At 43.2% G+C, this 24,369-nt stretch overlaps 1 protein-coding gene and 1 long non-coding RNA gene across 3 annotated transcripts in view; one reads left to right on the top strand and one right to left on the bottom strand.

Moving 5' to 3' along the window:
* The window catches only part of kcnk9 (potassium channel, subfamily K, member 9), an 89,297-nt gene that overhangs the window by 30,359 nt on the left and 34,569 nt on the right, over nt 1–24,369 (top strand).
* LOC139434845 (uncharacterized) lies at nt 10,961–21,041 on the bottom strand. 2 transcript variants are annotated; one of them, XR_011644157.1, is made up of 2 exons: nt 20,426–21,041; nt 10,961–19,834 (listed from the first exon to the last, which is right to left on the bottom strand). It is a non-coding gene; the product is annotated as an uncharacterized lncRNA (long non-coding RNA). The 2 variants fall into 2 exon arrangements; XR_011644158.1 differs by having other exon boundaries at nt 10,961–16,219.

The raw sequence follows: 24,369 nt of genomic DNA, 5'->3' as shown, positions 1-24,369 counted from the left end.
GCCACTTTGCAGAAGCAGGTTGCCCATGAACTACATGTCCCACAATGCATCTCGTTTTGTGACATGCACTGAAGAGACTTGCAATTATTTGCCCTGAACTTCTGCTTTCAGACGTTAATTACTAAGTTATTATCCTATCCGATAATAATCCAATTCAGAGGCAATAATGTAATACATTATTTTATATATTATATATTTATATAGTTACAACCGGCCCTTTGAGTGCAACCTTTATGCGAATGTGGCCCGCGATGAAATTGAGTTTGACACCCCTGGTTTAAGGCGTCTAGTGGCTTGAAAGAAAACAAGGAAAGAAGCCACAACCACTTGCATACATTCAACTTTATTCGGCACATTATTATTATCATTGTAAGAAAGGGGTTATGTTTCCACCTGATGAATTGTACTCTAATAATTCTTATCTCCACAAACTCCAACTGGAAAAATACCTTTATTTCAAGGATGACACGGACAACCAGAACACAGTCACAGACAAACGACGAACCAACAATGACAGACAGAAAAAACAGAACTTAAATACACACAGGACTAATCAAGGAAACAGGAGACAGGTGAGGAGGGAGGAGAAAACACAGGGGCACCAGGTGAACACAATCAGGAAAACAGGTAGGAGGGAACGCACACAAGCCTCATCCCAATGCCCCTCCTCGACTCCTCTCTTCCCCTCCTCCGCGACTTGACCCGGAAATCGATCAAGACACGCCATTTTGAAGGACGTCCCAATAGCTGAAACAGTGTAAGGACAATTGTTGCTGCACTGCTGCTGTTGGAATAATTAGAAAAACTAGATCCAGACAATAGTAACACTCACTTGAGCGTCCATGTTGTTTCTGCACAACAGATAAAGCTAAGAGCCCAGGAGCCGAGTAAGAACAATAATGTTTGGTGATCCACGTCCTAAGACATTTACACAGGGCCGTCCCTCCCTACAGGCCACGCCTTGCGGAGGGCGCCTCAACTGAGACGCAAATGCGGCGCACCTACGCAATTAGTGTGGCGCGGCACACATGTCACTGTCACCAATAGCCCCCCCCCCCCCCCCCCCCCCCCCCCCAACGGGGATATAGAGAGACACCTGGGACAGTTTAGAGTCCTGCCATGGAGCCAGGATGTAGACCTGACTTTAAACGACTGAAGAAACTGTAATGATTGTGCATCGGGAGGCCTGTAATGCGTTTAGTGTAAATCTCTACAGACCTTTAGAGCTGCTACAGCGCTCCAGGTTACCCATGATCCTCTAGTTTATAGGCAAGTTTATTTATACAGCCCCTTTCAACACAAGGCAAACTTTTTAGTTTTACATTCGATTGCATTCAGGCTTCATGATATCCTTCACAGCAGACATTTGAACATATTAAAGTGCTGATCACCACTTTCATTGAATTCTGGATGATTTAGTCACTTTGTAACACACACACACACACACACACACACACACACACACACCACACACACACACACACACACACACACACACACACACACACACACACACACACACACAGAATAATTTGACACATTTCCCGCTCTTATGTGCCCCTCCCCCCCACATGGATCACACCTGGAACACGCAACACATGTTCAGTGTCTGTTCTTTGTATATTTACTGCAGTTCTTCATGTGTACCAGTACTCTGATACAACATGTACAGTTAGAAAGGGTGTGAAATGAAATGTGGTGATGATTAATGTTTTTTGTGTTAATGTAATAGCAGTTAAATTTGACCGCTAACACCAAATTAAGGGGGGGAAGACAAAAGGAGGGTTAAGAAATAGTGCAGCAGAAACATATTATAAAGTGGCCGTTTTAAAACACCCATTTCAAAGCAAAGATAATAAAACACAGGTACATGAATAAAAGTGACAGTGCAGTGTGAGATATGAATATATAAATTGTAGAGCATAATGCGACAGTTAATCTCGCATAATGCAAATTTAGAGGCGATTTATATCTGTCAACATAATTTATTTATTCATTCCGTTTTTTATTGCGCAATAAAGAATGTAACTGTTTTTCTTCAGTCATAACACATTGGATCACCAAACATTATTGTTCTTACTCGGCTCCTGGGCTCTTAGCTTTTATCTGTTGTGCAGAAACAACATGGACGCTCAAGTGAGTGTTACTATTGTCTGGATCTAGTTTTTCTAATTACTCCAACAGCAGTGCAGCAACAATTGTCCTTACACTGTTAACAAAACGTTATTATAATTCTCGTATAAATGGATCCACTCCCAAATGTGTTGGGTTCTTCTCGGACCCTTCAGGGTTTCTTGAACATCACACCAGTAGTTTGTTTTCGTAATGTTGCAGACAGACAAGAACACAAAGACAAAGCAAGGCTTACTATTCTAGCTTCCTTTTCTGAACACAACAATTCTCAGGGAATGCTGCCATGTTTGATTAAACCCCATTTTCTTTCAAAGCAGTAATAATCAATATGTATGACTTCTTGTATCTGAGAGGTCATTCAAATCAAATCAAGTTTTATTTATATAGCACATTTATAAACGATTTTTGGTGGAGCCAAAGTGCTGTACATATAATACAAATAGCCTACAATAGAGACACTGTACAGCAAATACAACAGCACAGATTGTTCAGAATATCAGTATGAGAAAAACGACACCCTCTGTCCTTAGACCCTCTCTCCTTAGACCCTCTGTCCTTAGACCCTCTGTCCTTAGACCCTCACATCGTACAAGGAAAAACCTCCAGAGAAAACCCACAGTTTAAGGGGGAAAAATGGGAGAAACCTCAAACCGTCATTGGTTGTGACAGCAAACGATCAGCTGACTCTGCAGATCCCTCAGCCATACAGAGCATTTTAGCAGATGCAGATTATTGAAATCAGTGATATAAAACTCCGCTGCACACAAGCACAAATCAACAGGGAAACAACTAGCTAAGGTTAGCAACTAGCGATTGAACATATAGTGTAGAATTTAGCTCAGGGCCGTCCCTCCCAACAGGCCGATCATGCAGACTGTCGCACCTATGCGCTTATGCGGCGCAATTAGTGTGGCACGGCACCGCTGCTGCCAGGCTCCACTAGAAACCCCCCCCCCCGTCGATATAACTTTGCGTGGGGCCTCATGTTGGCCAGGGACGGCCCTGATTTAGCTGCTAAATCAAATCAAATCAAGTTTATTTATAAAGCACATTTTAAAACAACTTTCGGTCGCGTCAAAGTGCTGTACATGAACAAAAAATATACAGAACATATTGCAATTTGTAGCATTTAAGTTAAAAACAACAAATATAAAGGCAGACACAGTTAAAATACAAAATGAAAAATGTCATGCTCTGCTCACTTTTAAAAGGCCAGAGAGAAAAAGTGTGTTTTTAGAGAGGATTTAAAAGCCCCTAGTGTCTGGGCCGACCTCACAGGTAAGGGCAGAGTGTTCCAGAGCCTGGGACCAGCTGCTGCGAAGGCTCGGTGCCCTCTAGTTTTTAGCCTGGTTTTCGGCACTACCAGCAGCATTTGGTCGGCAGACCTTAGAGCTCTGGCTGGGGTGTATCGCTGGATTAAGTCAGCTATATAAGCCGTAGCCAGCCCGTTTAGGGCCTTAAGAACAAATAAAAGGAGTTTAAAATCTATTCGGAACCGAACTGGAAGCCAGTGAAGTGAGGCCAGAATGGGGGTAATGTGGTCACGCCTTTTGTGGCCAGTCAGGAGACGTGCAGCTGCGTTCTGTACTAGCTGCAGGCGTTTTATGGATGCCTGATCCATGCCCACATACAAAGCGTTGCAGTAGTCCAGTCGCGATGTCACAAAAGCGTTAATTACCCTCTCTAAGTCTTTAAAAGATAAAAACGACTTGGTCTTAGCCAATAGTTGTAATTTAAAAAAGCAGGTTTTGACTACGCTGCTGACCTGTTTATCGAATTTAAAAGTGCTATTGAAGGTTACTCCAAGGTTCGTTACAGCGGGGAGGATGTTTTTACTCAGGGAGCCAAGAATGTCAACCTGGGAGGCCGGAGGTTGCTCTCGTTGAGGGTGAGGAAGTTTTGGCTCAGCCAGGATTTAATTTCAGCCAAGCAGTCCATCAATTGCTGTAAGGAGTTGGCATTAGCATTGAGAGGTAGATATATCTGAACGTCATCAGCGTAGCAGTGGAAGGGGATGTTGTGCTTGGAGAGAATTGCACCTAGGGGCAGTATATATAATAGAAAGAGGATGGGGCCCAGAATAGAACCTTGGGGAACCAAGATACAGATATTTCTATTTGGAGTTTGTGGAGATAAGAAATATTAGACTACAATTCATCAGATGGAAATGTCACCCCTTTCTTACAATGATAATATAATATAATAATATGCCGAAATAAAGTTTAATTCATGCATTGTGTTTGTTACTTTAGTTGCATTTGTGGCTTGGCTTCCTATTTATGGACATGCTTTTATTTTGAAGGAGAGGTAGCGCTGTTGACAGGAAGTTGTTGTTGCTATGGAAACAACGTGACGGTGATTAACGGAGAAAAGTAATATCTACATATAAAGACGGAGAAAGTAAACAATAACGTTTATGTTTAAGTGACTCTGTTAGCACCCCCCGAAGAGGCACAAGCTCTTACTTTGATATTGGAGTTTTCAATAAATTGAATTTGAAAAAGAAACGGGGGGAAAACAAACAAAAACGAATATCCAAATAACGAAATTGAGACGCGAATAGTACTCCAACGAACGAATATTCGGGTCCAGCACTAGTATGTATAAATAAATACTAGTGACAGTGACGTGAGCAGTTATGTGGAGATGTGACAACGCGGACTTAAAGAGAATGTTGTGTTCAGATAAATGCCAGAAAACACCCCAGAGGCTTCGCTGTCGTTTCCTCAATGATAACAGGTGGCTTACGGTTGTACCCGTTATCCCCCGGTATTATATTATTATATTATACATCCATGCGGTATACCCGCTAAAGTTCAATGCAAGTGTTTCGCAGACTAAGAGCTAACCACACATTGAGTTTCAGTCTGTTAAATTAGGGACATGATGTGCAACATGCTGTACAACCTCACTCTTCAACGATGGAGCAGAAATCCATGCGGCTCTCGCCCATAATTGTGAGTTAAGAACCAGTAAGCCTTCGCTGCGCAGCACTAATTACTGGCCTTTACATTATTGATCGACGTTTTCCCCGAGTGTTTATTGGTAAAATAACTTGAAAGTTGAAGGTTGTTTCCACTAATAGCTTTCGCTTTCAGTCCCTTTTTTTTGTAATCTGGTTTTAAGACCGTAATAATTGTTGCCGCTGCCAAGGAAGTATTGTATTCTGTTAGTTTGTTGGTTTGCTTCCTGGTGTGTTTGTCTGTTTTTAGTATTGCCGAAGAACTACGGTCACGATATTCACAAAACTTGGTGGAAAGGTGCAGCATGTTCAGAGGAAGACATCTTTACATTTTAATGTGGATCCAAATTGCGCCGGTGGATATACACATTATTTTTCACTTATGAACACAGCTTTCACGAATACATACACTGTTCTATTGTGTATTTACCCAAAGAGTTGGTGGCAAAACATTACATTACATGATACGCAAGTTGTAATAAATGGAAATTATGCTTTAAGGCTCCCATTTGACAGGAAACATTGTAATTTATCTTTATTGTCCCTTAAAGTGGACCTATCATGCTATATTGGAAACATATATTGTCGGGCCATACCTATACAAAACATGTCTGTGAAGTTTTTTGCTTAAAATACCAAACAGATCCCCCGTTGTAGCCATGCCTCAAACTGCTCAAACCCCTCTTTTGCAGCCCTGTTAGAGAAACACAGATTTTGGGTCCTTAGCTTGAAAAATAAAAAAGGAGGCGGAGCTAATGCCTGATCAGAATTCTACCGGAGATAAAGTTAAATTCTGCTGTGATAAAACGCCATCCTGTTCTAAACCACATCAAGGATTATTTCTGAAACAGTATGGAGCTCAAATGCATTTTCTCTTGCGGGTTTATCACAAGGTGAGTTCCTTTTTTGATTTCCTGCTTTTTAAACACGTGCTCTCCAGTACAGGTTAGCTCTGAGTGTTAGCGAGGCTTGCTAATGTAAACAAAGACGTCCCAAATCACGTCAGGCATTGTTTCCGATAGCAACGTTCTGTGGGACCGCCGCCGATTTGACGTCATATCGGCAGCAAATCTGTATCTGCTCGTTGTACCCCCGTTTTTAAAAGATTTGGGTACGGAGGAAAAGAGAAAGGGTTTTATTTTCTGACGCTGCGTGAGTTCCCCGACGCACCGGGGACACATAGTTATGTATAAAAGACATCACAAAGTGCATTTTGAATGATAGGTCCCCTTTAAATATCAAACATGTGTCCTCAACAATTTTTAAATGTCAATCTAAAAATCTCGCATAAAGGTTCCGCTGATTAATTCCCCCATCAAAAACAAACGATGCATTTTTTTTGACCGTTGACATCGCCCGCTGTGATATTCGCGTGATCGCTGAAGCTCCTGACAGCTCAACTTCATATATTTAAGTCCTCTAGTAATGTGTATCTCTAGCTCTCAGTGTTAGATCAGTGGAACGGAGGACAGAGGACTTCACAAACAGTCTTCAGACGAGAGACTTTAAAGACAGCTCACAGCGTGTATTAAATTATCGTAACATCCTTTCAAATGAAACGTGAAATTATGATTTGCCTTGAAGGTTGCAGAAGCATGAGTCACCTTTGTTAATACCCATCTCCCCTGCGGTGTTTTATCACTCAAATTGCTCCTCGCTTCGCACTGGGGGCTGAAGTGAAAAACTGAAGATTGGAAAGGGGTGCTCCAATGACTATCAGATAAGGTGTCCGCTGACTCATTGTTGATTAGCAGTTCTCGGATGATAGCTGGGCCGTCCCCTTTGTGAAGGTGTGCGAGACTGAACGCATATGCGAGGGTTGGAAAGATCTGCAAAGCTATTTCCGTTGACTCAAACTGAAAACCCATCTCTTCGCATCTGTCTTCCTTGTAAACTAATCTCCATCAACTAGTTTCCATCTACATTACCATCAGTTCAATCACATGGGAATACTTATGTCTTATGCTATGACGTTTGTATTTTGTTTTTGCCCTTTGAGGCATTTCTTGTGATTCGGGGCTATAATACACTTTGATTTGATTTGAAAGATAAATGGAGAACAGCTGGATTGAATCTGAATAGGCCGAACAACATATTTGTTTATCATAACCTCATCACCATTGTCAAGAGTTGTCAAGAAAATCTGATACTCAAATTAGATGTGTCATGTCATTCATACCAGAAGGAGAATTATCTCCCTGATATATATATATATATACATATAATGTTCAAATCCCTTTTGTCCGGTGATCCTGAACGAATCTCTCAGCATGTTTTATTAGCCCTCCTGTTGCCTTTGTTCCCCCCCCCTCCCTTACTTTGGTGTTCGCGGTCAAATTTGACCGGTTCTGTTTGAACTGCTATTACATGAACACAAAAACCATTAATCCAAATGTCATTTAAAACCTTTTCAAACTGTACATGTTGTATCAGAGTACTGGTATACATGAAAACTAAATATACAAAGAACAGACACTGAACATGTGTTGCGTGTGCCAGGTGTGATCCATGTGGGGGGATGGGCACATAAGAGTGGGAAGTGTGTGTGTGTGTGTGAGTGAGAGAGAGTGAGAGTGAGAGAGAGTGTGAGAGAGAGTGTGTGTGAGAGAGAGAGTGTGTGAGAGAGAGAGTGAGAGAGAGAGAGTGAGAGAGAGTGGAGATAGAAGAGGTGAGAGAGAGTGAAGAGGGAGATGATAGAGAGAGAGGAGAGCGATAGAGAGTGAAAGAGTGAAGAGAGATAGTGAGAGTAGTGAGTGAAGAGATAGTGAGATAGATAGTAGAGAGAGATGAGAGAGAGAGAGAGGAGAGAGAGAGTCAGAGAGAGAGAGAGAGAGATAGAGAGAGAAACACTAATTCCTTTTCTGTATGGGGACGGTCCACTTTTGAGCGGGAACACCATGGTGTTACAAAGTTGACTAAATCATCCAGAATTCAATGAAAGTGGTTTAATATGTTTAAATGTCTCCTGTGAAGGATATCATAAAGCCTTGATGCAATCGAATGTAAAACAAAAAAGTTATGATTGATGAAAGTAGTAAATCGGTCAGTTTTGACCCGAAGACAACAGGAGGGGTAAAGGGTTGGGTTTCATGAAGTTCAGGTTGTACGAGTTACTTATCCATACGTGTTTTACCTATATGAAGGTTGTCACACACACTGTTTGAAATACACGGGAGTACACTGGAGCTGAATACTGTACTGCACTGGACCGGGCCGCAGCAATGACAGCCACTCAAAAGAAATCCACATCAGTTATGGAAAGTAAAAGCCATCTTTTGATTTGTTCAGACACAGGAAACTAAAGCTGTTATCTATGCTCTTTCAAAAGCCAACACTCATTTGACGAAAACAGTAATTTTACCTGGCAGAACACTGAAGTTCCTGTCCTCCCTTTGCTTCGATCAGTCAGTCTGTTTCTGTCGTTGCGTGACCTCGTAGAATCTATACTAACTCTTAAAAACCCCAAAGGAGAACAATTACAAACACACACCTGATTGAGACAGCATTAGACCTATCGGGTATCATTATCGTTAACAACATCATACAGCCACACTCCAACTGTAACGACTGAAGGAACACCAGTAGAAGACTTAATTGCACGACTCGGAGACAAAGACTTAGGTTACAAAAAAGGTATTTATATGCCGAGGTCCGGAACTAGGGATGTCCCGATCACCTTTTTTTGCTCCCGATCCGATTCCGATCATTTGATTTTGACAATCTGCCGATACCGATTTTTCCCGATCCGATCTTTATGCAATGCATTAAGAGAGAAAAAGGTAACCGATAACGGCTGGTCATCCAACGCGATGAATTCAGCTATCTTGGCTGTTATTCTTTTGGCCTTTTCTCTGTTCTGGGGCAGTTTCTCTTTCCTTTGAAAGCCTCTGAAAGTGTCGGTTGTTTCAGTGCCGTTACCCGAGTGGCCGCTGTGTACTCGCCGTGTTGTTGTTGGTGTTTGTTTCTCAGGTAGCGTATTAGATTGGTCGTGTTGAACGTAGCGCTGTTCTTTCCACCACGCGGAACCTCCGCCTTGCAAACATTGCATCTGGCTGTTACACTGCCTTCGCTTTCAATTTTATAATACTTCCAAACTCCTGACATTTTCTCTGTCCCGACTCCCGAGTCACCAGCTGAACGTAGCCTCTCGTTAGCTTGCTGCTACTATTAGACACTGCGCCCACTCTGTTGCTTTCAGAGGAATAAGCAACCAGGTCTGAAAACAAGCCCAAAGAAGCAACACATACGTGATGTTGTGTAATTTTAAACCAAAACTAAGGCCTCTGGATGACTTTAAGACGTGAACATGGTCATTTTTGTTTTGTAACATTAAATAAAAAAAAAATATTTTCTAAAAAAAAATTATAAAAAAATCCCGATCCCCGATTTTTTTGAAAATCACGTGATCGGCTCCGATCCCCGATCACGTGATCGGATTGGGACATCTCTATCCGGTACATCACATGTCACTTGTGAGATGCTTTTATCCAAAGCGACTTACATACCCAATACTTTTGGAAATCCCCACAGGAGCCATTTGGGGTGAAGTGTCCCAGGGACCCAACGACATGCTGACTGCAGTGGGGTTTGAACCTGCGACCCCCTGATCTGAACACCAACGCACCACACGCCTCCCCGGTACACGGTAGATCAGTCAGTAAGGCAACCAAAACAGACGAGGATTAGGAAGGAGACGAAGCTGGGTCAGGTACACGTGGAATGTACAGTAGATCCTATAAACACTGCTGGAACGCTCGGAATAACGAAGACGAACTGGCACTGAGGGGAATGTGGACGCAGACTGAATAGACGGAGGGGCGGGATGATAATGGGGCACAGGTGAAGCTAATTAGGGGTGGGAAGCAGGTGGAGTTCAATCAAGGGCAATAAATGCTGAGACTGAAATGAGAGGAGAGAAACAAAATAAAACCGGAATAATAACAAAAACATCAACATGCTGGCTAGGGCCTTACACCAACAATCGAAGCAACCCCCCTCAGTGTGCTTAAAGAGGCCCTATAAGGCTTTAGAAGGTGTGTCCTTTCCTGTTGAGCGATGGGTTTTAGTGCATGTAAATGGTCTGCAAAGGCTAACATCCCTGTGTTCCCTCAGAGGGAGTTCCTCTCCGACGCACTCCCCCCACCTTCCTGACTCCATTGGACTCCTTTGTTTACTCAAGGGGCGTTTCTCAATGTCGAGGACGCTTCCTTGGTAGGACATGTCTTCCGAGTCACTTCCTTCAGAAGCTAGTCAAGAATACTTCCAGGCGTTCGGAAAACGAAGAGTGGAACAGGCGAGCAAGTGTGCAGGTGTGCGTCATATGAGAGGCCCCGCCTCTTACATTTTCCGCCACAGATTTGGGGAAATTGGTCCGTGCGCAAAGCATTGTGGGGATTTGAAGACCGCGGAGGATACACATGTGCAGCCTCGAAATTTCTCGCTACGAAGGATGCCGGGCTCGGTAGAATTCCAAGGAGCCTGGACATTTACTAACCAATCAGAGCAGACTGGACTCTGGTTTCAGACAGAGGATGAGAAGTGGTGCTGCAGCATGAGAAAAATAAAGTGCTTTTGAACATTAAAGCATGGAGACATGTCACAGTAGAGACACTACATACTGATATACACCTGAACATCAGCAGGAGAGGACTCTTTAAAGTAGAGACACTACACACTGATATACACCTGAACATCAGCAGGAGAGGACTCTTTAAAGTAGAGGCACTACATACTGATATACACCTGAACATCAGCAGGAGAGGACTCTTTAAAGTAGAGACGTGTTATGGAAATCTGGCTCCCAAACACGGCTCTGGAGAGTACAAGTCAAATGATAAAACAAATAAATGGTGAATCAAGCAAAGCTGTCTTTTGGTTATTTATTTGAAGCTTCAAATACACGACATAATAATATATTGTCACCGGTCGGGCAGAGTATGGAAAGTCTGCCCGAGAGTGCGCAGAACAATGGAAAAGCAAAGGTTATATAGAAAAAGGAGTGGGAAAGAGAACAATCTGGGTTCACACAGTCAGATTGTTGATGAGACACCGTTTGGCCTTGCAGATAGCATAACGGAACTTTGTGTGACTGTGTATGAGTCTCCCAGTCTGCTGAAACAGCTGTGGCCTTGCAGAGACTGGGAAACTCATAAGAGAATATAATAGAATAATAATGGTAAAAGCACAACAAGAGGAAATAAGAAGCATTTGGTTTAAACATATGAAAGACATAATAAGGATAATAATAAGAATGATAATAATGACATTTTCCACTACATTCCCCCCTTTTGATCATACTTGATCAATAGAAAAAAACAAATGATAGGATAGACTGATATAACACATCAATGAATACACTCCATCGCTGGTTTAAGTAAACACATCACAAATATATCATAGAAAACTGGCTGTTTTTGTGGAGGACAGACTCCAATATAATGTAAGCATAAGAGAGGAGATACACACATGATTATATTGATGAATCGGAATCAGACTCTTCTGATTCTAGCTGATCTATCTCACTGTGGCGCAAAGGATTGTCTTGTAATGGAATAGTAGTATACTGAACGAAAGCTAACAGGTTGTTAAGATGCAGCACGGTGTCAGTGATGTTCTTGGTGGCGTCGGGAATGTAAGTGCAACAGGAGTCACCGATCACATGACACAGGCCACCCTTTGAGGCGAACAAAAGGTCAAGAGCGAATTGATGCTGCATGAGCATGTTCCTAGAGGCTATTATGAATGGGGTCAATGCCTGGAAGCCTTGAGTCGTCTCATAAGTCAGATTCTCTAGCCGGACGTGTAAGGTATCTATTTTATGGGCATTGTTTACTGTACCCCACCATGGGAACAGGCCACCCATGAATTTAGCTCCAGCGGACGTCATATCTCTTTTTACCTTGTGGTGGTCGGGGTGTTGGAACTCTGGGTAATGATGTGTCGTGTGCATTAAGGACGTGAGTACAGTGACTGCTGGATTCAAATCCACTAGAGTGCATGTCCCTATCCAAAGGGGAGCCAGAACTTGATAGAGCTTGTTGCCGCACAACCAAACGTAATCTTCTGGCGCGCTAAACCCAGAATCACTGGGCCAGGCCAGTTGGAGGGAAATATGTTCAACATCTGGGAATGCTACGTTAGAAAGGATTCTCTCAGGGGCACCAGATATGTGACAATACGAGATTTTGTGAGCACCGTCACCGCATGTGTTCCGTAGGATGCGAGTACAACCAGTAGTAGTGCCTAGGAAAAAATCAGGTGGTGTAAGAGACGTTTTGTGGTAAACTCTCTGGATGCAGAGGTTGTGTTTCATCCCTCTCAAATGACTGGGTGCACATGGCTGACGGGTTGGTACTTTGCGTATGTGGTGTCAAGCGTGGATGCACGCAAAGAGGAGTCAGACCGATTGCTGCATGGTGGGGGAAGCTGCCTAGCATAACGCCACCCGGTTACGCTGTCTTCATCCTTGATGGGCTTTGTCAGAGCCATAAACGCGCAGAGGTGTTCAACCTGGGTCAGAGAGCGCGGACGAACTGGCACGGACACTGATGAGTCCTGGGGGAAAAGGGTGCATGCATAACATGACCCATGTTGTCCTGCGGCCTGCAAGAATGATCTCAGAGTGTGCCACCAGACGTTACCGGTGATCCCATTACTGGTCTGACCCACATCAATGTTGCTATGGTCGCCTATGTATAGATTAAATGTAGATGTACCTATGGATGTCAACAGTGGCGTCAAAGGTTGCTTACGCTTTTCCGGGGTCTGAGTTTTGGGCGCGATGTCTATGTAAAATGTGCCACACGGGTCGGCGCCGGATACATACAGACAGACAACAAAATAACCCTTGTCTGATATCTGGGCAGCCTGTAGTTGCAACAGGATGACGGGGCTCGATGAATTGACCTTGGAGATAGACAATCTCCCTTTGATGTTTGTTTTGTCGTCCCATAAGGTATAACCCCAATCGGTGTGCGCGGTGGTCCATAAAACAAAAGTCCAGCCCCCCGAGCAGTGAGTGGCGGTGTAACTGTCACTCTCGACATCGCAAATGTAGGCGTCTGCCCCCCCCCAGTTTCTTAGGGTCGGGGCAATGCATGTAGTCGCACGGGTCTAACTGCACTGTGCTATCTTCCCCATCCCTTAGAGTAATGTTACCAATCCCTGTCTTGACCAGCCCCTCGACCCATGTGGTTCGCCCTGCTTTCCCCCGCCCCTCGACCCATATGGTTCGCCCTCCTTTCCCCATGAACCTCTTAGATACCTCGATTTTGGCTGACATGCTGTATGCTGACCCTGGATACATAACATATAGGACTAGTCCTAACACAACTATCATGGCAAGTATGCAGAGGAACCATTTTATGATTGTCCAGGCTCTCCAGTAGCATTCACATTGCTCACGGTTGCGTTGTCGTCTCTCCAGACGAGCCCTCATCACGAGGGGGAAATGTTCCATGGAGTGTGTGAGTGTATTCTCTCGGTCGATTTCGTGACCCGGACCGTCAGACTTCGCACACTGATAACACAAACGAGGAACCAGAGAGCATATGGAACCGCTCAGCTGGCACTCGCTCGTGACACCTTGTGTGTAGTGTGTTTTGGTGTATGTAGTGCAAGTGTGGTGCTGGTGGTGACTTGGACACGTCACTTGTTGTCATCTGTTGGTGACTCGGACACGTCACTTGCTGTCATCTGTTGGTGACTTGGACACGTCACTTGCTGTCATCTGTTGGTGACTTGGACACGTCACTTGTTGTCATCTGTTGGTGACTTGGACACGTCACTTGTTGTCATCTGTTGGTGACTTGGACACGTCACTTGTTGTCATCTGTTGGTGACTTGGACACGTCACTTGTTGTCATCTGTTGGTGACTTGGACACGTCACTTGTTGTCATCTGTTGGTGACTTGGACACGTCACTTGCTGTCATCTGTTGGTGACTTGGACACGTCACTTGTTGTCATCTGTTGGTGACTTGGACACGTCACTTGTTGTCATCTGTTGGTGACTTGGACACGTCACTTGTTGTCATCTGTTGGTGACTTGGACACGTCACTTGTTGTCATCTGTTGGTGACTCGGACACGTCACTTGCTGTCATCTGTTGGTGACTTGGACACGTCACTTGCTGTCATCTGTTGGTGACTTGGACACGTCACTTGTTGTCATCTGTTGGTGACTTGGACACGTCACTTGCTGTCATCTGTTGGTGACTTGGACACGTCACTTGTTGTCATCTGTTGGTGACTTGGACACGTCACTTGTTGTCATCTGTTGGTGACTTGGACACGTCACTTGTTGTCATCTGTTGGTGACTTGGACACGTCACTTGTTGTCATCTGTTGGTGACTTGGACACGTCACTTGTTGTCATCTGTTGGTGACTTGGACACGTCACTTGTTGTCATCTGTTGGTGACTTGGACACGTCACTTGCTGTCATCTGTTGGTGACTTGGACACGTCACTTGTTGTCATCTGTTGGTGACTTGGACATGTCACTTGTTGTCATCTGTTGGTGACTTGGACATGTCACTTGCTGTCATCTGTTGGTGACTTGGACACGTCACTTGTTGTCATCTGTTGGTGACTTGGACATGTCACTTGTTGTCATCTGTTGGTGACTTGGACACGTCACTTGTTGTCATCTGTTGGTGACTCGGACACGTCACTTGTTGTCATCTGTTGGTGACTTGGACACGTCACTTGTTGTCATCTGTTGGTGACTTGGACATGTCACTTGTTGTCATCTGTTGGTGACTTGGACACGTCACTTGTTGTCATCTGTTGGTGACTTGGACATGTCACTTGTTGTCATCTGTTGGTGACTTGGATATGTCACTTGTTGTCATCTGTTGGTGACTTGGACATGTCACTTGTTGTCATCTGTTGGTGACTTGGACACGTCACTTGTTGTCATCTGTTGGTGACTTGGACATGTCACTTGTTGTCATCTGTTTCTATCGTTTCTCCTTTCCTGTGACTACGACCTTGCAGTGGCTGGCGTGGACCCATGTAGCTCTCTCGGCGACCTTGACCGCTGTCTGGGTGACGAGAAGCACCTGGTAGGGACCTTGCCAACGATTGGATTTCCAGCTCTTTCTCCGGAAATCCTTGACCAGCACGAAGTCGCCCGGTTGAAGGCGGTGAAGCGGACCAGTGGCAGGGGTAGGCAAGGCTGCGGCTACCTGACGTCGGATGTCTGCTAAAGTGGATGATAGGTTAACACAATATGACAACATAGCATCCTCACACACAGTTGTGGAGGGAAGAGGAAATCCTGGAGCCTTGAGTCCAATCTGTGGAGGTGCCCCAAAAAGGATTTCAAATGGGCTGAGTTGACTCCGTGTTCTTTTCCGCATCCTCATGTACATCAGCACAATGGGCAGAGCTTGTGTCCATGACAGACCTGTGTCTGCACAGCATTTTGCTAGTTTGTAATTTTGCATAATGCATAATGCAGATTAGCATGCTTCACAGTGCTTTTGAGCTGTTACTGTGAATCCCCTTGTGAACCACTCCTGATTTATAGACTCTAACATCCCCCCTTTTGACACATGATCCCACCCATGTGTCAACTTAGCGAAATGAGGGAAAAAATGTCTTTGGGCCAACCCAGATGCTGGATTTTAGGTCAAAAACAGCCCCAGCAGCCTTCCATTGAGCCTTCTCAACTGGCGTAGCTAGCTGCTGCATGGAAGTCAGTGATGACATTTTGTCAGTAAAGGAGGAGACAGGGATTTTAACAAATGAGTGTGCGTGAGGTGCGAGAGGAATCAGGCCTTTGCGGCTGAGTCAGCAGACGCATTTCCTAGGGAAACTGGGTCTGTACTGCTTGCGTGTGCGGCACATTTACAGACTGCAACCTCAGATGGGAGCAGAATGGCGTCTAGTAAGCCTGCAACCAGCACATGGTTAAGTACTGGTTTGCCATCAGATTTAAGAAATTGTCTACACTTCCAAATAGCCCCAAAATCGTGTACTACCCCGAAAGCATATCGTGAGTCAGTGTAAATAGTCACGGTTTTGCCTTCTGCAAACGTGCAGGCTTCAGTTAGTGCGATGAGCTCTGCTGCCTGTGCTGAGAGGTGGCATGGAAGCGGTCCAGAACGGAGAACAGCAGAATCTGAAACAACAGGAAAAAAAAAAAAAAAAAAAAAATTAGTGCCCCCTTGGTCGCGAGAGGCAGACCCATCAACATACAAAATGAGGTCAGCGTTGGTCAGAGGAACGTCTTTTAAGTCCAAACAATAAAAACCTGTCTGTCTTTAAGTCCGGTCTAGGTGCACACCATGGAAAGTACGTCAACCGTCTTCAGGCAATTTTCAAACTAAATGAAGTCTCTCCTTTTGAAACATCATGTGTTGAAATAAACGCCTGCAGTTCAAAAAAATAAAAAATGAATTGCCTAATATTTTTGTTGTGGAATCAATTAATTTCTTTCTTTAAAGGCAAAAACATGAAAAAGCTAAGAGAAAAACCCTATTGAATACAATATTATTTGGAGCAACTTAATTTATAAATAGTTGTCAACTTAAAAACATGTGTTCATGTTCAACATGTGGTAATTAAGTACATACAATTTAAGATTATATTTAAATAATACGGTAAAACAAGTTGGAACTTTGGAGTAATCAACTTAAAAACTTGTGTTTATGCTACCAATTATTAAGTGAGTGGTAATTGAAAACACCTCTGATTGCAGAGGAAAAGCCTTCTCCCCTAACCCAAATAACTTTGTTGCTTTAACAACATTTCAATAGAAGTTGTCTTAACTCAATAACCATCGATGCAACCTATTGCCTTGATTTTCTTTGTTAAGCCAAGGCATTTGTTGTTAGAGTGTACGTAGACTGGGCCTCCCATATAACCTGGCTGAGCCCATATAAAAACCAATCAGCAAATAACTTTTCAATACATTATTGATTACTATTTTTGAGGTACTTTTAGGTTGGAAGTGAACATAAGTCATAGGTACATGGTGTACTTTTCCTTCACTACATGTATGTAATACCTTTAGTTACTTCACAGATGTGGATGAATGATGTGAAAGCTACTCAGCAGAATAAAAAGCCATTCAAAGTAGCTGCACCTTTACCAGCTTTGAGAACACTTTCATGATCAATCATTATAAAACATATCATATATATTATTCTGAAATGGACCAATCTGCACAACGACTACTTTTACTGTCTTTACTTTCACTATATTTTTATAATACTTTTCTACTTTTACTTGAAGAACATTTTGAATGCAGGACTTTTACTGTAACACTCTGGTATTTCTACTTTTACTCAAGTACAAGATCTGAGTACTTATTCCTTTACTCAAGTACAATATCTGAGTACTTCTAATTTCACTACAATATCTGAGTACTTATTCCACTTCTGGTAGTGTATTAGTCTGAATTGTAGCTACAAAATCACACAGAGCTGCATAAAAATAGAATACTATGTACACGTGTGTACAATGATTTGTAGGTAATTTTGACTACTCAAGACACCTCACTTATACATCTTCAAAGTATTGGCTTTCAGAATATTAAACTTGTTTCGGCAAATTCAGATGATAAATACAACTTTGAAGCTTGTAACGGCATAATTACAAGCAGAGAACGGACTAATGTAACGTCACAGCAAGCATAACAACAGCCGTGTGTTATGAACACATACGCAAGAATGACATCATCTGTTGCTTAGTGACTTTTTTAACATTTAGTCTTAACACAAACGTGTGAATGTGTAAGGTTTACCATTATATTCAAATGTGAACAAAAATTGACTGTCTTTGTGTACCGGAACACTGAAAAATGCATTTGAGACATCTATGGCAGTAAATATGTTGCAGAGGCTGGAACTTTTGGAGTAATCAGATAAGAATTCCGGACGAGCGTGCATGCACAGCTGCATTTACATCGTAAATCCTGGACAAATCTCCACTCGTCAGGAGGTTTGTCTCTGATCTTTTTGACAGGAAACACTGGAATCGTTACACGGAATAATGACCCCTTGTTTAAGCAGAGAGGTAAACACTGGCCATCAACAGCTTCACGTTTCAATGGGTACGGTACGTGAACGTGGACATTAACCCTACGTCATATCTGTGAGCTGCCCAGAGTGAGTATGGCACATCTGAAAGCGCGGCAGGAAGCTCAGAGATATGAGAATTACCTTATCCTCAACCAACAGCAATGTGCGCAGAACGGCTACGTTCGTGCACATTTTCCTTTGATACACGTCACGTGACATAGAGTACATGACATATTCTGTGTGTGTAGGTGCCCAATCAGTGACTGACTCCCAATCTTTAACGATTGGACCCAAATCCCTCCATCTATCAGTGGGGCCCCCTGGCTAGTGAAATGTGTGGACCGCCCCTGGGATTTGACACAGCTGGTTGTGTCTTGTGTGTGTGTGAGTCTTAACAGAGATAGCGCTACCCAGCGAATTCCAATACATTTTTAAATATGAGCTCATCATTCACACATTCTAACAGTAAAACTCTCATCATAGCATTTACACGGATCTTTCAACCACGTTAGCAGTACAATGCAAAATGAGAAGTTTCCACACAGCAGGTGGAAAACCACGTTGATCAGTCAAACGCAACAACTCCTGAAAATCAGGATATGTCAGCAGCCCATTGATACACATTCACCAGTTCTTTATCATCAAATGACACTTTTTGAACCATCGTAGGAGATGGCTGTCGGACTTTAAGACCCTCATTTGTGGAAAAATGAGGTCCAAGCCGAACCGGAGAACCAGATCTCTGCCCAGTAAATGTATTGGGCAGGCAGATGATAAAATAACTGTTTTTTTACTGATGTGGGAAATGGATTACTGTCAACACCGTTATCTCCACTCTGAAGTGGTACAGAAACTTCTCCTTTTCATAAACCCAGCATATGAATAAATCTATCACTACATTTGCATTCAGGCAAATCTACCCTTTTTTTTACCACAGAATGTGTAGCCCCAGAATCAACCAAAAATGTGTGGGACATTTCTTAACGCAAACATTCACTGTCATATTTCAAATATGTACCCTTTTTAATTACAGACATGTCCTCTAATTCTTCTAATTTCTCAATAGCATGTATGATGCGTGTGTGTGTGTCACTTCCCTGGTTAGATGCTGCTTGGCATGGGGTCCGTCTCCCCCGACCGAATTCCTTCCTCCTCCACTCCCTCCCTCGACTGTTAGTTTGAAGAATTGTCTTTGTTGTGGTCCGATTTATCCGATCAAAAGTTCTTTTTCTTCTTCTCGTGTGGGCATTCAGCGAACCGATGACCCGTCTGTCCGCAGTTAAAACAGCGATTGTAGTTATTGCTCCGGCCTCGGAAACCCCCTTGTCTGCCCCGGCCATCACTTTGGGTCCAGGTGGTTGTAATAGCCTGGACCATGGTCAGCTGGCCAGGGAAAGCAGGGCATGTAGTTATTCCTTTTTGGAGGTGTTCTTTTCTGTAGAGTTCAGCTTTCTTCGCGTCTCTTTTCTTTTTCTCTCTCTTGTCATGGATCTTTTTCAGTCCTGCTTCTTCTTCTTCATTTTCTTTTCTCTGTCTCTCTTCGTCTCTGCTCCCTGTCTGTGTGTCTTGCTGCGCAGCTGCTCCAGCGGCGGCTGGTATGTTGACCTCTGGTCCAGCAGCAGCAGCCCCTCCAGGAGCCTCCACAGCAGGTAGCAGACGGGGGGAGGAAGGGGGGAATGGGGAACTTAGGTGAGGGAGAGGGTCCCGCACGCCTGAAACCAGAGGATAAAGGGAAGCATGTGATTTATATTGTGGAGGAAACACAAAACACTTTTTATCTTTCTTTTCAGTCTTATCCTCAGCCTGTATCTTTTTTATTGCCGCGGCCAATTGCCTTTCATGGCACTCTGCTTCATCCTCCCAGTATTTTAAACACTTTCTATGAGTGTCCAGTCTCTCTAAATCTTTTACTTTAATTGTACTCTTCTTCTTCATTCCATCTTCACACTCTTGTAATTTATCCCTTAGGTTTTTGATTTTTAATTTACTCAAAGAACCTCCCTTAGGAAATCCGAACATTTCCGTCCATATATTTAATTTAGCCAGACTTTCTTCACCATATTTTGCTCACATGACATCAACTATCGGACCCTCAGGAGGCTGTACATACCCCCTCGCCTGCTTTGCCCCCATAGCAAAGTCTTTTAAAGTGTCACCAAAACACTCCGTGTCACCAAAACACTATTTTTCATCCGTCGATGCTAGATATGCCAAATATCTCTGTTTTCGAGCAGTCCCTCTCCTGATGTCATGGAGTTTTAATTACGTTTAACTTTAAACAATTTAGACTTTGCACATCTCACCGAGTATTGAAAGCCCTTTGAGTTCGTTGGATCTCGTGAAGTCAATCGGTTCCACCCCTCGCGCTGGTCCCCTCGTCCTGTACGTTTTATGTCGGGGTAGAGGAGGATCCAAGATCCCGGAGCAACCCACCAGCGTCCAGAGGTTTCCCCGATCAAGCATACAGAGATCCTGCCGACAACGCCATTTGTTATGGAAATCTGGCTCCCAAACACGGCTCTGGAGAGTACAAGTCAAATGATAAAACAAATAAATGGTGAATCAAGCAAAGCTGTCTTTTGGTTATTTATTTGAAGCTTCAAATACACGACATAATAATATATTGTCACCGGTCGGGCAGAGTATGGAAAGTCTGCCCGAGAGTGCGCAGAACAATGGAAAAGCAAAGGTTATATAGAAAAAGGAGTGGGAAAGAGAACAATCTGGGTTCACACAGTCAGATTGTTGATGAGACACCGTTTGGCTTTGCAGATAGCATAACGGAACTTTGTGTGACTGTGTATGAGTCTCCCAGTCTGCTGAAACAGCTGTGGCCTTGCAGAGACTGGGAAACTCATAAGAGAATATAATAGAATAATAATGGTAAAAGCACAACAAGAGGAAATAAGAAGCATTTGGTTTAAAAATATGAAAGACATAATAAGGATAATAATAAGAATGATAATAATGAAATTTTCCACTACAGACGCTACATACTGATATACACCTGAACATCAGCAGGAGAGGACTCTTTAAAGTAGAGACGCTACATACTGATATACACCTGAACATCAGCAGGAGAGGACTCTTTAAAGTAGAGACGCTACATACTGATATACACCTGAACATCAGCAGGAGAGGACTCTTTAAAGTAGAGACGCTACATACTGATATACACCTGAACATCAGCAGGAGAGGACTCTTTAAAGTAGAGAGGCTACCTACTGATACACACCTGAACATCAGCAGGAGAGGACGCTTTAAAGTAGAGACACTACATACTGACATACACCTGAACATCAGCAGGAGAGGACTCTTTAAAGTAGAGACACTACATACTGATATACACCTGAACATCAGCAGGAGAGAACTCTTTAAAGTAGAGACACTACATACTGACATACACCTGAACATCAGCAGGAGAGGACTCTTTAAAGTAGAGACACTACATACTGACATACACCTGAACATCAGCAGGAGAGGACTCTTTAAAGTAGAGACACTACATACTGATATACACCTGAACATCAGCAGGAGAGAACTCTTTAAAGTAGAGACACTACATGCTGATATACACCTGAACATCAGCAGGAGAGGACTCTTTAAAGTAGTGACACTACATACTGATATACACCTGAACATCAGCAGGAGAGGACTCTTTAAAGTAGTGACACTACATACTGATATACACCTGAACATCAGCAGGAGAGGACTCTTTAAAGTAGAGACACTACATACTGATATACACCTGAACATCAGCAGGAGAGGACTCTTTAAAGTAGAGACACTACATACTGATATACACCTGAACATCAGCAGGAGAGGACTCTTTAAAGTAGAGACGCTACATACTGATATACACCTGAACATCAGCAGGAGAGGACTCTTTAAAGTAGAGACGCTACATACTGATATACACCTGAACATCAGCAGGAGAGGACTCTTTAAAGTAGAGACACTACATACTGATATACACCTGAACATCAGCAGGAGAGGACTCTTTAAAGTAGAGACACTACATACTGATATACACCTGAACATCAGCAGGAGAGGACTCTTTAAAGTAGAGACACTACATACTGATATACACCTGAACATCAGCAGGAGAGGACTCTTTAAAGTAGAGACACTACACACTGATATACACCTGAACATCAGCAGGAGAGGACTCTTTAAAGTAGAGACACTACATACTGATATACACCTGAACATCAGCAGGAGAGGACTCTTTAAAGTAGAGACGCTACATACTGATATACACCTGAACATCAGCAGGAGAGGACTCTTTAAAGTAGAGACACTAGATACTGATATACACCTGAACATCAGCAGGAGAGGACTCTTTAAAGTAGAGACACTACATACTGATATACACCTGAACATCAGCAGGAGAGGACTCTTTAAAGTAGAGACACTACATACTGATATACACCTGAACATCAGCAGGAGAGGACTCTTTAAAGTAGAGACACTACATACTGATATACACCTGAACATCAGCAGGAGATGACTCTTTAAAGTAGAATGTACCACAGCAATAAGTCATATTAGAGCGGATACACTTGTCAAACGGTTGGCCTCAGCGACAGCTTGGCTGAGTCATTATCCGTAGCAGCGAGAACAACAAAGGAGGGAACGATACATAATTCATCCAGAAGCTGCAAACGTAAACTGAAATGAGTTCTTGGCAAAAAAACTTGGATGTTGTTTTTCTGTTATCCTGAACTTATTGATGAACGGTTGATCCTTTCATGGAACTACAACACAAAGACACGAGGTGTTCGCAGCAGTTCTCTGCAGTCTGTTGCTCTGATAGAAACCAGTGAGCAGACGTAATGTCATGCTCCTATTGGTCAGTCAGACATGTGACCTGGACCAGATGCTATTGGCTAAAACGGTTACATGATGCATGGGTGTTTCTCAATCTCGAGTACGCTTGCTTGGTAGCACATGTCTTCCGAGCGTCTTGCTTCAGAAGCGAGGCAAGAATACTTCCTGGCGTTCGGAAAACGAAGAGTGGAACAGGCGAGCAAGTGTGCCGGTGTGCGTCACGTGAGAGGCCCCGCCTCTTACATTTTCCGCCACAGATTTGGGGAAATTGGTCCGTGCGCAAAGCATTGTGGGGATTTTAAGACCGCGGAGTCTACACATGTGCAGCCTCGAAATGTCTCCAAACGAAGTACGCCGGGCTCGGTAGAATTCCAAGTATGCCGGACATTGGAACAGTCCTTCGCGGCACTCGATGACGTAGTGTTCTTGAAATAGTGGCTCTGGAGCAGCTTTACTCGACATTGAGAAACACGAAATGTCATTGGCTGCTTAGATAATCAGCGATTTATGTTCTTCTGATGCAATGAAATCAAACGTGTCAACAGGAAAATCCAACAAACAATGCATTTCTTTCCAGCGATGGTTTCAATGGTCTCTTAATCACGCAAACAGATATCATATTGATCGTTAACTTTAAGATCTTAACAGCAAACTAAAAGGATGTGTACTAGAACCGTGTCAGTCGGGGTTCCTGGTGTTTGAAGTATATAGAATTATAAGTCCTGCTCCTTTTAATTTTAGCATTCAGAGAATAACAAGGCCAAATCTAACTTAATATGTTGGTGGGTTGTTGCGGAGAGAAGCTACATGTTGCTCTGGGATGTAGCGTGGCAGAAGTAAAAGGCCTCAAAACAATGAATAATTGAGCGTAAGCACACATATCTCAAGTAACAGTCATTTCCCCTCAGCCCTCAACTTTGTGCGCATGCTGCATTTTAAATGTTTTAATGGTCTTTTTCTTCGGACAGTATGCTGCATTCATCCTTCGCTAATTTAAGAAGACTCGACAGACATGCAAGCGGCTCAGAGAGAAAGATGTGCGCGGACACAGCGGTGCTTTAAGCTAACGGCTAAGTGTTTTCCATGAACCCCGTCTCGTTTGTTGCCAACATAAACAAGAGCTGGTGGGAATGCCATTTTATGGAAATTCAGATACTTCAGTTTCGACCAAGTGTAGGTATTTACTGACCAAGCAACTGCCATTTTAGATTTGATGTTTAATCTCAAATATGCGATGACTGGTGAGATCATGACCATCTGATAAAGGAGGGAAGGGGAACACGTACAGTACAGTGAAAGGCAGGAAGATTTGAGCAGTTCGTCAACATTATTCTTTTTGCTAAACAACCTCCTAGCTTTGTGGGAAATAAGAAAAACATGTCCAGCACACAGAAAACAGAACAAACCTAATTTGCAT

This window comes from Pseudochaenichthys georgianus, chromosome 11 (genome assembly GCF_902827115.2).
Source record: "Pseudochaenichthys georgianus chromosome 11, fPseGeo1.2, whole genome shotgun sequence".
Taxonomy (NCBI): domain Eukaryota; kingdom Metazoa; phylum Chordata; class Actinopteri; order Perciformes; family Channichthyidae; genus Pseudochaenichthys; species Pseudochaenichthys georgianus.
The sequence above is the reverse complement of the archived record's forward strand: the minus strand, read 5'-3'. Positions and strand labels throughout refer to the sequence as shown.